The 12,440-nt window shown below is 38.9% G+C and overlaps 1 protein-coding gene across 3 annotated transcripts in view; it reads left to right on the forward strand.

Annotated features, from left to right (window-relative positions):
* MACROD2 (mono-ADP ribosylhydrolase 2) overlaps positions 1-4,332 on the forward strand; it is a 1,990,905-nt gene extending 1,986,573 nt beyond the window's left edge. For all 3 annotated transcript variants that reach the window (XM_082359151.1, XM_082359149.1, XM_082359152.1), the window contains one exon: positions 989-4,332. The gene's annotated coding sequence lies outside the window, so the exon portion shown is untranslated. The remainder of the gene's footprint in view (positions 1-988) is intronic.
* The last annotated feature ends 8,108 nt before the right edge of the window (positions 4,333-12,440 follow it).

A 12,440-nucleotide genomic window follows, 5' to 3' on the forward strand; every position in this document is an offset into this window, starting at 1 on the left:
GATAGTGAACATATTCTAGATATGTCTTAAGGTTGTCTGTAATGTTCTTCCTGTTTACAATTTTAATTGTTAAAATTAAAATGTATGATTGTGTATATACATATGAAAGATATGGAAAAATAATATAAGGAAATGTTCCATAATATTAACTACAGAAGTTATTGTCAATAGAGGCATTATGCAGGATTCTTGCTTGTCTACTTTTGGATATTTTAAATATTATCTACAATGAGCATGATATTGCTTTTCTATACACACACACACCTCAAAGGATTTTTTTTAAAGATTCATAGGACACTAGAATAGAAAGTTAGCTCAGAGATCATCTCCAATTCTTCCTTGAAGAGATGTAATTTATGGCGATAGAAATCAGATCAGTTGTAGGGTTAATAATTGAAAAGGGAACTTTCTGGGCCAATGGGAATGATGTGGGTTAAATGCATTTTTCAAAACTGAAGTATACTTAAGATCTATGCATTTCCCTATAGGTTCTTCTAAGGCAGGGTATCTTCTTAGAGTTCTTTCACAAGTGGAGAACACGGCAGATGCCTACTTAATAAGATCTCAAAGTGGCGGGATGACCATCAATGACTTTTGCAAATCAGCGTCATGTAAATTATTATTGTTTCTATGATGAGCCCTGGAAACTGGAGCACATGAAAGGGCTGAGAAGGGAGGACACATTGGTTCAAGATTAGGTTTCTCAAGGAATACCTTGAAGAGTTGAGTTAATCAACCCCATCAGCCAAGCAAGTTGTCAATGTCGCGTACATTTATTAGCAGTGATTTATATGCTCTTTAAAGATACCCCGTGCCTGCAATTACAGCTCAGATATCCAAAGCTCTTGGACAGTCAAAGAAGATCTTTCTAGGCACATTTGAAGGGTGAGAAGCATTTAAATGGCTGTATGAAAAAGATATTCCTTGCTCAACCTATGAAGATATCTTATCTTTAATCTAACAAATGGTTTCTCCTTATCTTCGGCAGGGGCACAAGATGAAGCAAAGGAACAAAGAAATGGAAGTAAATGACAGTCCTCAGCATTGCAGGCCTTCTGGCCCCGGGGGGTGGAAAAAGACACCTGCGCACCCTGTGGGGGAGGGTGGGGGGAGGCGAGTCCCATGGAAGGATAGGGAATCCTTTGCTCTAATTTCTCTAGCCGCATTTTGTTCTGTTTACCGGCAGAAAGAGAAAGAAAAAAAGGAAAAAAAAAAGTTTTATTTGGTGGGGGGACCCACGTGAATGCATCTTTCAGGCGCTATCCCTGTCATTTCTGTCTTTTCTCTCACGACTCTGCCCCAGGGTCCCAGTGGCACGTGTGACATACATGTGTATCTTGGCTCCTGTCTGCTTTCTCGGTTATTTCACAAAGCTGGTTGATACAGTGGTTTCTTCCAAGAAAGAGAAGGAAGGTGACTGTTTGGTAAGCTGCGGGCTGCATTTCAGGAACCATCAAACCCTGTATTAGTAGAATCCATGGATGAAGGAGGCAGGATAGAAAATAGGCAAAACCATCAGAAATCACTTGGAAAAAGGTCAGGACGATGAGTTAAAAATGGTGTTTTATTCAGGGATTCCCAAGGTACAGTGTTGTTCCGTGTGGTTGTCAGGAGGATTGTGGAAGTAGAGTTTAACCCGGAGCAGAGCGTGGAGGCATCACAAGGAATGTGGGCCCTGGCTGCCGTCGGGTCTTCCTTGGTAGCAGGACGGCAGGTGAGTTCTTCTCTGACACCGACTTTCAGCAGAGCTCACCTGGTTCAGGAGGGCTTCACATGGAGCCCCCCTGGGAGATGTAACTCGTGACACAATTGTAAGGGGTGGCGCTTTTCTAGGCATTTTAGTTAAGAGACAGTGGGCTGCTGCATTTAGGATCCAAGCATCCGCCTATGAATATGAAAAGTTCCACTTGAAATCTCTCTCTATATATATGCTTCTCATAAAAGAACATCTTGTCTTTACCCAGGGACTGATGACCCACAGAGCAGATTCTCATCTGAAGTTAGAGGCAATTAGAGGTCTTGCTTGTAGTTCTGGCTTCCTGGTTTGCTTTTACATGGTGTGTTTTTGTTCATGCTGAGTCCAAGACTAATTTGATGGCTAGTCCCCTCTCCCAGCGCACACTGAAGGGAAGCAGCAGTACTAATAAGCCAAGATGTCAGTGATACAGTGGGCGTGAGGGGTGAAGGGCCCGGGAGGAAGTCAGAAGTTGTCACAAATGTCTATCCCAGGGCCAACATGGACAGAAGCCTCGGGACGCAAGACACCTGATTCCCACAGCCTCCCTGGCTCTAAGACCAGTCTGTTTGTTTCTGGGGCAACTCACATTATTTCTTCCATATCTTCTTAAATCCACCTTCCTTATAAGAGCTTTAGAATTGTAAGTAAGTTAGCTGTATATTTTTTCTTCGTAGAGGGAGAAAAGTAATGGGTCAGATCGAGCGTTTCTACAATAAACGGGTGTTCTGCTTTCCAAATATTCCATGGAGTTCTTCAGTTTTGCTCTTTCCTCTAAAGAAAATTCATCTTCTTATCTTCCTATGAATTTTGTTTTGGCCTTTCTGAATTTGTTGCCTCTCTGGATGGCTTATTTGGTCTATTGGAGTAATTAACAAGTTGTATTTCTACCTATGTAATATGTTTTAACACTCTCAGTTTTTTAAGCTGCTCATCAACCTAGCAGCAACAATATTTAAGTAAGTGACCTCATGATTTCAGAACATGGTCATTTCCCCTTCTGCCATTATTCCACGGTTTGATACAGAAACTGATATGTCCTCTACTGCCATTAGACATCGCTTTGTAGAAAAGCAAGGAAAAGCCTCGTTTTAAATAATCCAAGAAATGATGCCACGGGAATGCTGACAGTTTCTATATTTCATGTCATCTTTATAACTTAACTGAAAGTCGCCATCATTCTTGTGAAGTACTGGACAAGCACAATCTTCTGGGAGCACATTTTCCTAGGACTCCTAAGCGTTAGTGCTACTCGTGCTCAGTAATGAGTTAAGTTGAAAACAACATGAGGAGGCAGGAAGGATGGAGATTTTCTTTAATGGACAAAGATGAAAGAGACCTAATGTCTCTGGTAGGAACAGTTGGGATCAGAATTACTTCAGTCCTGGTTGTTGCCTTTGACATCAATGATAGCCATTGATTCATTTTCAATGCGGGTGGGGTAGGAATGAGAGGAGGGAGGGCTCTGCCTGAAAACTATAGAAAAAGAAAGTCGTCGGCTCTGTATCCAGGAAACTGAGTGAGGAGTAAGTATGATCAGCCCCACTCTTGAATTTGTTTACACTTGACTTTACGATTAGATTGTGTTTTCATTTTTGCCTCATTTTGCTTTTGGGTTGCTATTTGGCGGTAAGATTTTATGCTTTAGGACAAATAATGAAGTGAATTTCCATTTCAATAGTAAAATATTAAAAATCTAGTTCTTGGCCAGATCGAAGACACCCACAACACAGGAAACCTTTATTTCACTGATGCTGTCATTGCACAGACTGTACAATGGAAAGTTTGAAAGGCTGATTGAATTCTCCGGAACATGAGTTCTGGATGTCAGTTTCCAACCACAATCCAGCCAGGCTAGGTGGTATGAGGGTTTACAGGAGGGAGAGTGGGATCAAGGTAGGCTTTCCACATAATAGATCTAATTAAAAAGGTACTTGCTGTAGGAGAGACAAAGGGTGTGTCCTCTAGCTGGTAACTATTCAGACGATGGACAAGCCCTCTTTCATAAAACTTACAAAGGCGGTGTCCAAAACACAGTCTATGATACTGGGTCACCTATTAGTCATCGCAGCTAATTGTACATCTTTCTATGAAACACTGAAAAGCCTCTTTGTGAATTAATACAGTTCTGCTTGATGCAGTTGATTTGAAATGACATGTCTCTGTATGTGGTGCATGTTGGCTTTGCTTTGACAAATAACAAAGTTAGCAGAATATGTTCAATATATTTTCTTGGGGAATAGGGTTTTTATCATACGATTCATTAAGGATTTGCCTTACCCTGACATTTGTGATATAAAGGAAAATCAGAAAAAAAGTAATTTTCTTGACCAAGATATGTTTTTACTTAATGCAAATAAATGTAGTCTGTTGCTTGCAAGGAAAAAAAAATGTCTTCTGAGATCTGGTATAAACTGCTAAATAGAATAATATGTGCCTCTTTTGTTAAACCAGCATTTAAATACTGGACTGCTTCTAAATATGTTTGTTTCTTTTCATGTGTGCCATACACTAAAAAACTTAAACAACTGTTGCCTTCATACTATATTTGTTAGAGCAGAATATGAATAAAATTTGTTTGAGAAGATAAGGTGGAATTATCTGTATTTTGTGACGTTTGTTCCTTAGCCATGAGCAGTTAATGACTCAAAAATGTTCATTTAACAGTAGATATCTCGTTGCAAATACGTGTATTTAAAATTGCCCCTGCAAGTCAACTGTAACTTACCAATAGTCTTCCCCTGCTAAGACTGGCCAATGTTGTGGCCATGTTTTTCAAAATCAAACTACACAGCAGTTTGAACAGACACAAATCCCAATGTGAAATTTTTCTCTGAATACTATATAGCTAATTACCCTAGCAACAGCCTCTGAGGTGCAAGATATAAACTGTTGAGATGAAGCCCATGGTTCCATGAACATTGGCCCATCCTTTGGAACCCATCATCCATAACTGGAGTTCTTTTTGAGCATCTTTTATGAGCATAGTCACCGTGCTGGCTATGTGACCAGCGCAGACACAATCCTCCTCAGCCTACTGTTGACGGAATTATGATTGAGTTACAAAATTGTTAAGAGTTTGGCAATGGATCCACAAAAACCGCTATGGGAAAAACTCAATGTTCTTTTGAAAATGGAAATCTGTATTCCATCACATTTAATTCCCTCCATCTCCTACAGAAGAAGTGCTATCGGGTGTATTGCTCTAAAAGGCAAGAAAGAAAGTCAATCCCTTTATCCAACAAAGCCAGGAACTTAATAGTTAAAGGGGTATAACGTTCTTTAAACTGCTGTACCAAAGGAACATTTTTCCAATAATAAACAAGTTTGATGAGAAAAAAATTGTACGCAGGACAGTCTTATCTCGCAATGGGCAACCTCAACACAAATGCTTCAAGGTGACAGTAAAGGTAATTTGACATGATTCTAGTATGGCCAGTTTCAGTTTTTAAATCTACATTCAATTTTTCATCTCTTTGCCTGTCACTCTTATGTTTCTCTCCCAACACTTCTGCCCCTTTGCCTTTAAAAGATGTCACTGAACATTGCTTAGCTTTGCTGGTGGTTCTCAGGACTAAAAGGGATAAAGATACTCATTTATATTTCCAGAACTCTGGCCCAGTGAGAAACAAAGTACCTCCATTTCTTGGTTTGGAAGATGGAAATACTAAAACATTCCTGAACTCTCTTACAAATTTAAACATGAATAAAGTGCCAAGATATTCTACTTTGCCATTTGGAAATGCACTTGGTAACTTATTACCACTGGATTCTGTTATTCAATACTGTAGGCAAATAGCCCTTTCTCCAGCTCAAGTCTCTACCAAATGAATAAACAATCCTTACAATTGGGTAGGAAATATGAAATCCTTTCTACTGCAGTAGATTTAAATTTTGCCCCTAAATTAAAGACCCATGAGGATAAGAAAAAACTGTTTTATAAAATTTAGAGAAATGGGCGATTTGACATGTGCACACAAAATACTGACACTCGGTGTAAATCTTTTTAAGTTATTGTTTCTCTGATAAGAACTAGAGTGAATCTGTGACTAAAGCAGAAAGGAGGTGCAGCTCTATTTCTTGGTTAAGATGCACAGAAGGATAGAGATTTAGAGGGGGATAATTATACCAACAGACACTTCCTTCCCTTGAGGGAGGAGAACACTTCTTTGCCCCACTGAAATTGGACTTTATTGCTTTGGCCAATGATGTGTGGGCAGAAATGGCATATGTCACTTCAGGCAGAAGCTTGAAGACTCGTGCTCCCTTTTTTCCCTCTACCATAATGCCCAGCCACTTCCCAGATAGGCTGCTCTGTCAGTCTAGAACCTGGAGTGAAGATGTGGAGTTGAGTTTCAGGCAAGCCCCACTGAGAAGGTGACATCAGTGAGAAGTAAACCTGTGTTTTGAGATCTGAGCACCATATGTTACACTAGTATAACCTAGCCTATTCTAATTGATATGTATGCCATCAAAGTATTTAAATAAAAAGTCCAAGAATTGACGTGATCTGCCTCTCCAGCCTCATCTTGTGTGACTTTCAAATTGGCTCATAAAAGTGCCAACACAATGACCTTCTGTCCATTCCTAGAACAGGCCAAATTCAAGGTCATCCTTGAGATCTCAACTGTAATGTCACATCCCAGAGATGCCTTCCCCAACTACCCTATTTCAAAGGAAATCCCCCCTTCCAACGTCCTTGCCTACCTAATGCCATATTTGCTACATCAGAACACATAGAATTCTTTGTAATTGTTTATTTACAGGGCAGAGAGAAACATTCACATGTTTCAACTCAGGTGGGCAACATAATGTAATCCCCCCCCCCACCCCAGTAACTGAGCTTGCCTTATTTCCAAGCTTCTAACCAACTGGTTAGAGGCAATCGTGGGAAAAGAATATAATCTGCCAATTAAAGGTATCTCAGTCTTTTCCAGTTTAAAATGCTAATTTTAGCATTTTAAAAGACAGCCTCTTCAATAAGTGGTGCTGGGAAAACTGAACAGCTACATGTAAAAGAATGAAATTAGAACACTACTTAACACCATGCACAAAAATAAACTCAAATTGGATTAAAGACTTAAATGTAAGACCAGACACTATAAAACTCTTAGAGGAAAACATAGGAAAAATACTCTTTGACATAAACCACAGCAAGATCTTTTTTGACCCACCTCCTAGAGTAATGGAAATAAAACCAAAAATAGACAAATAGGACTTAATTAAACTTAAAAGCTTTTACACAAAGGAAACCATAAACAAGACAAAAAGACAACCCTCAGAATGGGAGAAAATATTTGCAAACGGAACAACAAAGGATTAATCTCCAAATTATACAAACAGCTCATGGAGCCCAATATCAAAAAAACAAACAATCCAATTAAAAAATGGGTGGAAGACCTAAATAGACATTTCACCAAGGAAGACATACAGATGGCCAAGAGGCACATGAAAAGATGCTCAACATCACTAATTATTAGAGAAATGAAAATCAAAACTACAATGAGGTTACTGTACAGAAGAGGTTAATTGTTGCAGAGTTAGCTATCATTAAATCACCTGAGTCACATCACTAGGAAGTGGAGGAGGCAGGATTTATACCCAATTAGTCACTCTCAGGAGGGTGTGTACTCAATCACTACACCATGATGCTTTTTGTTAATATCTCAGTTTGTTTCTCTGCAAAATGGGTGTAATAAAATCCCTTCCTCTTTTATAAAGATAAATGACTCAGTAACTGTAGAGTATTTAGAAAAATGCCTGACACATAGTAGGACTTTACAAATGTTTGTTAAATAAAATAAATGAAATAAAACCTGCCCAATTGCAGAGCTGGCAATTGGTGGGGCAGAATTCTCACCTACTTAGTGTAAATCCAGATCCCTCACTCTCCACCACTACAACATTCTGCCTCCTGATATTGCTTCTCATTAAAACTGCCTTGCACAGATATGTGACATTATAAATGATATCTGTGGATTCCTAGTACATAGAAAGAAGTTAATAAATAACAGCATTTATTATTGATCATCCCAGCATATATTTGACTTGAGAGAGGCATAGTTTTGATTACCTACAATAATAATATTAATTGACCCTTTACTGTGCACTAGGGACTCTAGTAAGACTCTTCACATGTGTTAACTCATTTAATTCTCACTAACTACACTAAAAAAGTACTGACTGTCATAATAAACTAAGGAAGGCATAGAGAATTTAATGAACTTGCCCAAGTTGCCAAAGTTTGTGAGTTGGAGAAAAGAATATGCATACAGACTTGTTGGCTACAAATTCTGTATCCCCTTCATTGTACCACTATTTCACACTTGTGGAATTTATTCAGACAACACAATTTGGTAGAAAAACTACAAACCATGAATTTTAGATTTGGTTCTGCTATTAAATAACTTTGTAATTTTAAACATGACAGCATTTTTTTCATCACTCTCATCTGTAAAATTAAAATTGTTGAACTAGAAAAAAAAAAAACTACAATGAGGTATCACCTCACGCCAGTCAGAATGGCCATTATCAAAAAATCTAGAAGCAATAAATGCTGGAAGGGGTGTGGTGAAAAGGGAACACTCCTGCACTGTTGGTGGGAATGTAAATTGATACAACCACTATGGAAAACAGTATGGAGGTTCCTTAAAAAACTAAAAATAGCATTACCATATGACCCAGCAATCCCACTACTGGGTATATACCCTGAGAAAACCATAATTCAAAAAGAGACATGTACCACAATGTTCATTGCAGCACTATTTGCAATAGCCAGGACATGGAAGCAAACTAAATGTCCATTGACAGATGAATGGATAAAGAAGATGTGGCACATATATACAATGGAATATTACTCAGCCATAAAAAGAAATGAAATTGAGTTATTTGTAGTGAGGTGGATGGACATAGAGTCTGTCATACAGAGTGAAGTTAAGTCAGAGAAAAACAAATACCATATGAAAAGGCATATATATGGAATCTAAAAAAAAAATGGTACTGATGAACCTAGTTGCAGGGCAGGAATAAAGAGACAGACATAGAAAATGGACTTGAGGTGGGAGGGGGAAGCTGGGGCAAAGTGAGAGTAGCATTGACATATACACAATACTGAATATAAAATAGTTGGCTGGTGGGAAGCAGCAGCAAAGCACAGGGAGATCAGCTTGGTACTTTGTGATGACCTAGAGGGGTGGGATAGGGAGGATGGAAGGGAGGCTCAATAGGGAGGGGATATGGGGACATGTGTATGCATATGACTGATTCGCTTTGCTGTGCAACAGAAACTAACAAAGTATTGTGAAGCAATTATACTCCAAGATCTATTAAAAATAAAAAGTAAAAAAATAAAATACTAATTTGGGGATGAAGATTTATTCAGATTCAAGGTTTAAACTCTTGCTGAAGCTATTTCTTGACACTAAAATGACTGTGCCCCACCCCTGTAGATAAAGGCCTTTCTTCTAATCACTAGGCAATAAAACTAGCAATGAACAAATAAATTTTAACCATGTTAAAACAATAGTTACTATAATATTTAAAAAGCAATTTCCTGATTTTTAAGACTTGCTTGAAACTGACAAGATTGTGGAGTAGAAGGACATGAGCTCACCTCCTCTAACCAAAATCACAACTAACTGCTAAACAACCATCAACCAAAAAAATGCTGGAATCTACAAAAAAAGATACCCTATATCCAAAGACAAAGAAGAAGTCACAATGAGATGGAAGGAGGGGCACAATCAAAATAAATTCAAATCACATACATGCCTGGGTGGGGGGGGACGACCCACAAACTGGAAAATAATTATAACACAGAAGTTCTCCCACAGGAATAAAAGTTCTGAGCCCCATGCCAGGGTCCCCAGCCTAGGGGTCTTGCAACAGGAGGAGGAGCCCCCAGAGAATCTGGCTTTGAAGGCCGGCAGGGTTTGATTACAGGAATTCTACAGGACTGGGCGAAACAGAAACTCCACTCTTGAAGGGTGCATACAGGGTCTCATGCACACAAGGACCCAGGGAAAAAAGCAGTGACCTCACAAGAGACTGGGCAAGACCTACCTGCTAGTATTGGAGAATCTCCTGCAGAGGTGAGGGGAGTGGCTGTGGCTCACTGCAAGGACAAATATACTGGCAGTAGCAGCTCTGGTGAGTACTCATTGGTGAGAGACCTCCTGGAGGTTGCCATTTACCCCCCAAGACCTAGCCTGACCCAACAGCCTGTAGCCTCCAGTGCTGGGATGCCTCAGGCCAAACAACCAACAAGGTGGGAACATAGCCCCACCCATCAGCAGACAGGCTGCTTAAAGTCTTCCTGAGGACACAGCTGCCTGATAAGCACACACCCTGAAATGGCCTTGCCCACCAGAGGGACAAGACCCAGCTCCACCCACCACTGGGCAGGAACCAGTCCCTCCCACCAGGAAGCCTGCACAAGCCTCTTATACAGCCTCTTCCACCAGGGGGCAGACAGCAGAAGCAAGAACTACAACACTGTAGCCTGAAGAACAGAAACCACAATCACAGAAATTTAGACAAAATGAGACGGCAGAGGAATATGTCACAGATGAAGGAAAAAGATAAAACCCCAGAAGAACAACTAAGTGAAGTGGAGATAGACAATCTACCTGAAAAAGAATTTAGAGTAATGATAGTAAAGATAATACAAGATCTCAGAAATAGACTGGCAGTACAGATTGAGTAGACACAAGAAATGTTTAACAAAGACTTAGAAGAACTAAAGAATAAACAGAGATGAACAATGCAATAACTGAAATGAAAAATACACTAGAAGGAATCAATAGCAAAATAACTGAGGCAGAAGAACGGATAAGTGAGCTGGAAGATAGAATGGTAGAAATCACTGCCATGGAACAAATTAAAGAAAAAAGAATGAAAAGAAATGAGGACAGTCTAAGAGAGCTCTAGGACAACATTAAACACACCAACATTCTCATTACATGGGTCCCAGAAGGATAAGAGAGAGAGAAAGAACCTGAGAAAATATTTGAAGAGATAATAGCTGAAAACTTCCCTAACATGGGAAAGGAAATAGTCACCAAGTCCAGGAAGCACAGAGAATCCCAGGCAAAATAAACCCAAGGAGGAACACGCCAAGACACACAGTAATCAAATTGACAAAAATGAAAGACAAAGAAAAAATATTAAAAGCAACAAGGTAAAAGCAACAAATAACATACAAGGGAATTCCTATAAGGTTATCAGTTATCAGCTGATTTCTCAGCAGAAACTCTGCATACCAGAAGGGAGTTGCATGATATATTTAAAGTGATGAAAGGGAAGAACCTACAGCCAAGAATACTCTACCCAGCAAGGCTCTCATTCAGATGTGACAGAGAAATCAAAAGCTTTACAGACAAGCCAAAGCTAAGAGAATTTAGCACCACCAGGCCAGCTTTGCAACAAATGCTAAAGGAACTTCTCTAGGCAGAAAAGAAAAGGCCACAACTAAAAATAAGAAAATTACGAATGTAAAAGCTCACCTGTAAAGGCAAACATACAGTAAAGGTAAGAAATCATCTTCACACAAATATGACATCAAAACCAGCAACTGTGAGAAGAAGAGAGCACAAATGCAGGATATTGGAAATGCACTTGAAATTAAAAGACCAGAAACTTTAAACAATCTTGTTTATATATAGACTGCTATATCAAAACCTCATGGTAACTGCAAACCAAAAAACTACAATAGATACACACAAAAAAAAGAAAAAGGAGTCCAAATACAACACTGAAGTTAGTAACCAAATCACAAGAGAGGAGAACAAAAGAGGAAGGGAAGGAAAAAACCTACAAAAACAAATCCAAAACAGTTAACAAAATGACAATAAGAACATACATATTGATAATTATCGTAAACGTAAATGGATTAAAGCCTCCAATTAAAAGACGTAGACTGGCTGAATAGATACAAAGACAAGACCCATATATATTAAAAAGAGGGCCACTTCAGATCTAGGGACACATACAGACTAAAAGGTGAGGGAATGGAAAAAGTTATTCCATGCAAATGGAAATCAAAGGAAAGCTGGAGTACCAATACTCATATCAGACAAAATAGACTTTAAAGACTGTTACAAGAGACAAAGAAGGACACCACATAATGATCAAGGTATCAATTCAAGAAAAGATATAACAATTATAAATATATATATGCACCCAACATGGGAGCACCTCAATATATAAGGCAAATACTAACAACCATAAAAGGAGAAATTGACAGAAGCACAGTAATAGTGGGAGACTTCAATACCCCACTTTCATCAATGGACAGATCATCCAGACAGAAAATCAGGAAACATAGGCCTTAAATGACACATTAGATCAGATGGACTTAATTAATATTTATAGATCATTCCATCCAAAAGCAACAGAATACACATTCTTCTCAAGTGCACATGGAACATTCTTCAGGATCAATCACATGCAGGGCCACAAAGCAAGCCTCGGCAAATTTTTAAAAATTGAAATCATATCAAGCACCTTTTCTGATCACAGCAGTATGAGATTAGAAATCAACAATAAGAAAAAAGACTAAAAAACACAAACACGTGGAGGCTAAATAATATGCTACTAAACAACCAATGGATCACTGAAGAAATCAAAGAGGAAATCAAAAAATACTTAGAGACAAATGAAAATGAAAGCACGATGATCCAAGACCTATGGGACACAACAAAAGCAT

The sequence above is a fragment of the Balaenoptera borealis genome (genome assembly GCF_965194805.1).
Source record: "Balaenoptera borealis genome assembly, chromosome: 16".
NCBI lineage: Eukaryota > Metazoa > Chordata > Mammalia > Artiodactyla > Balaenopteridae > Balaenoptera > Balaenoptera borealis.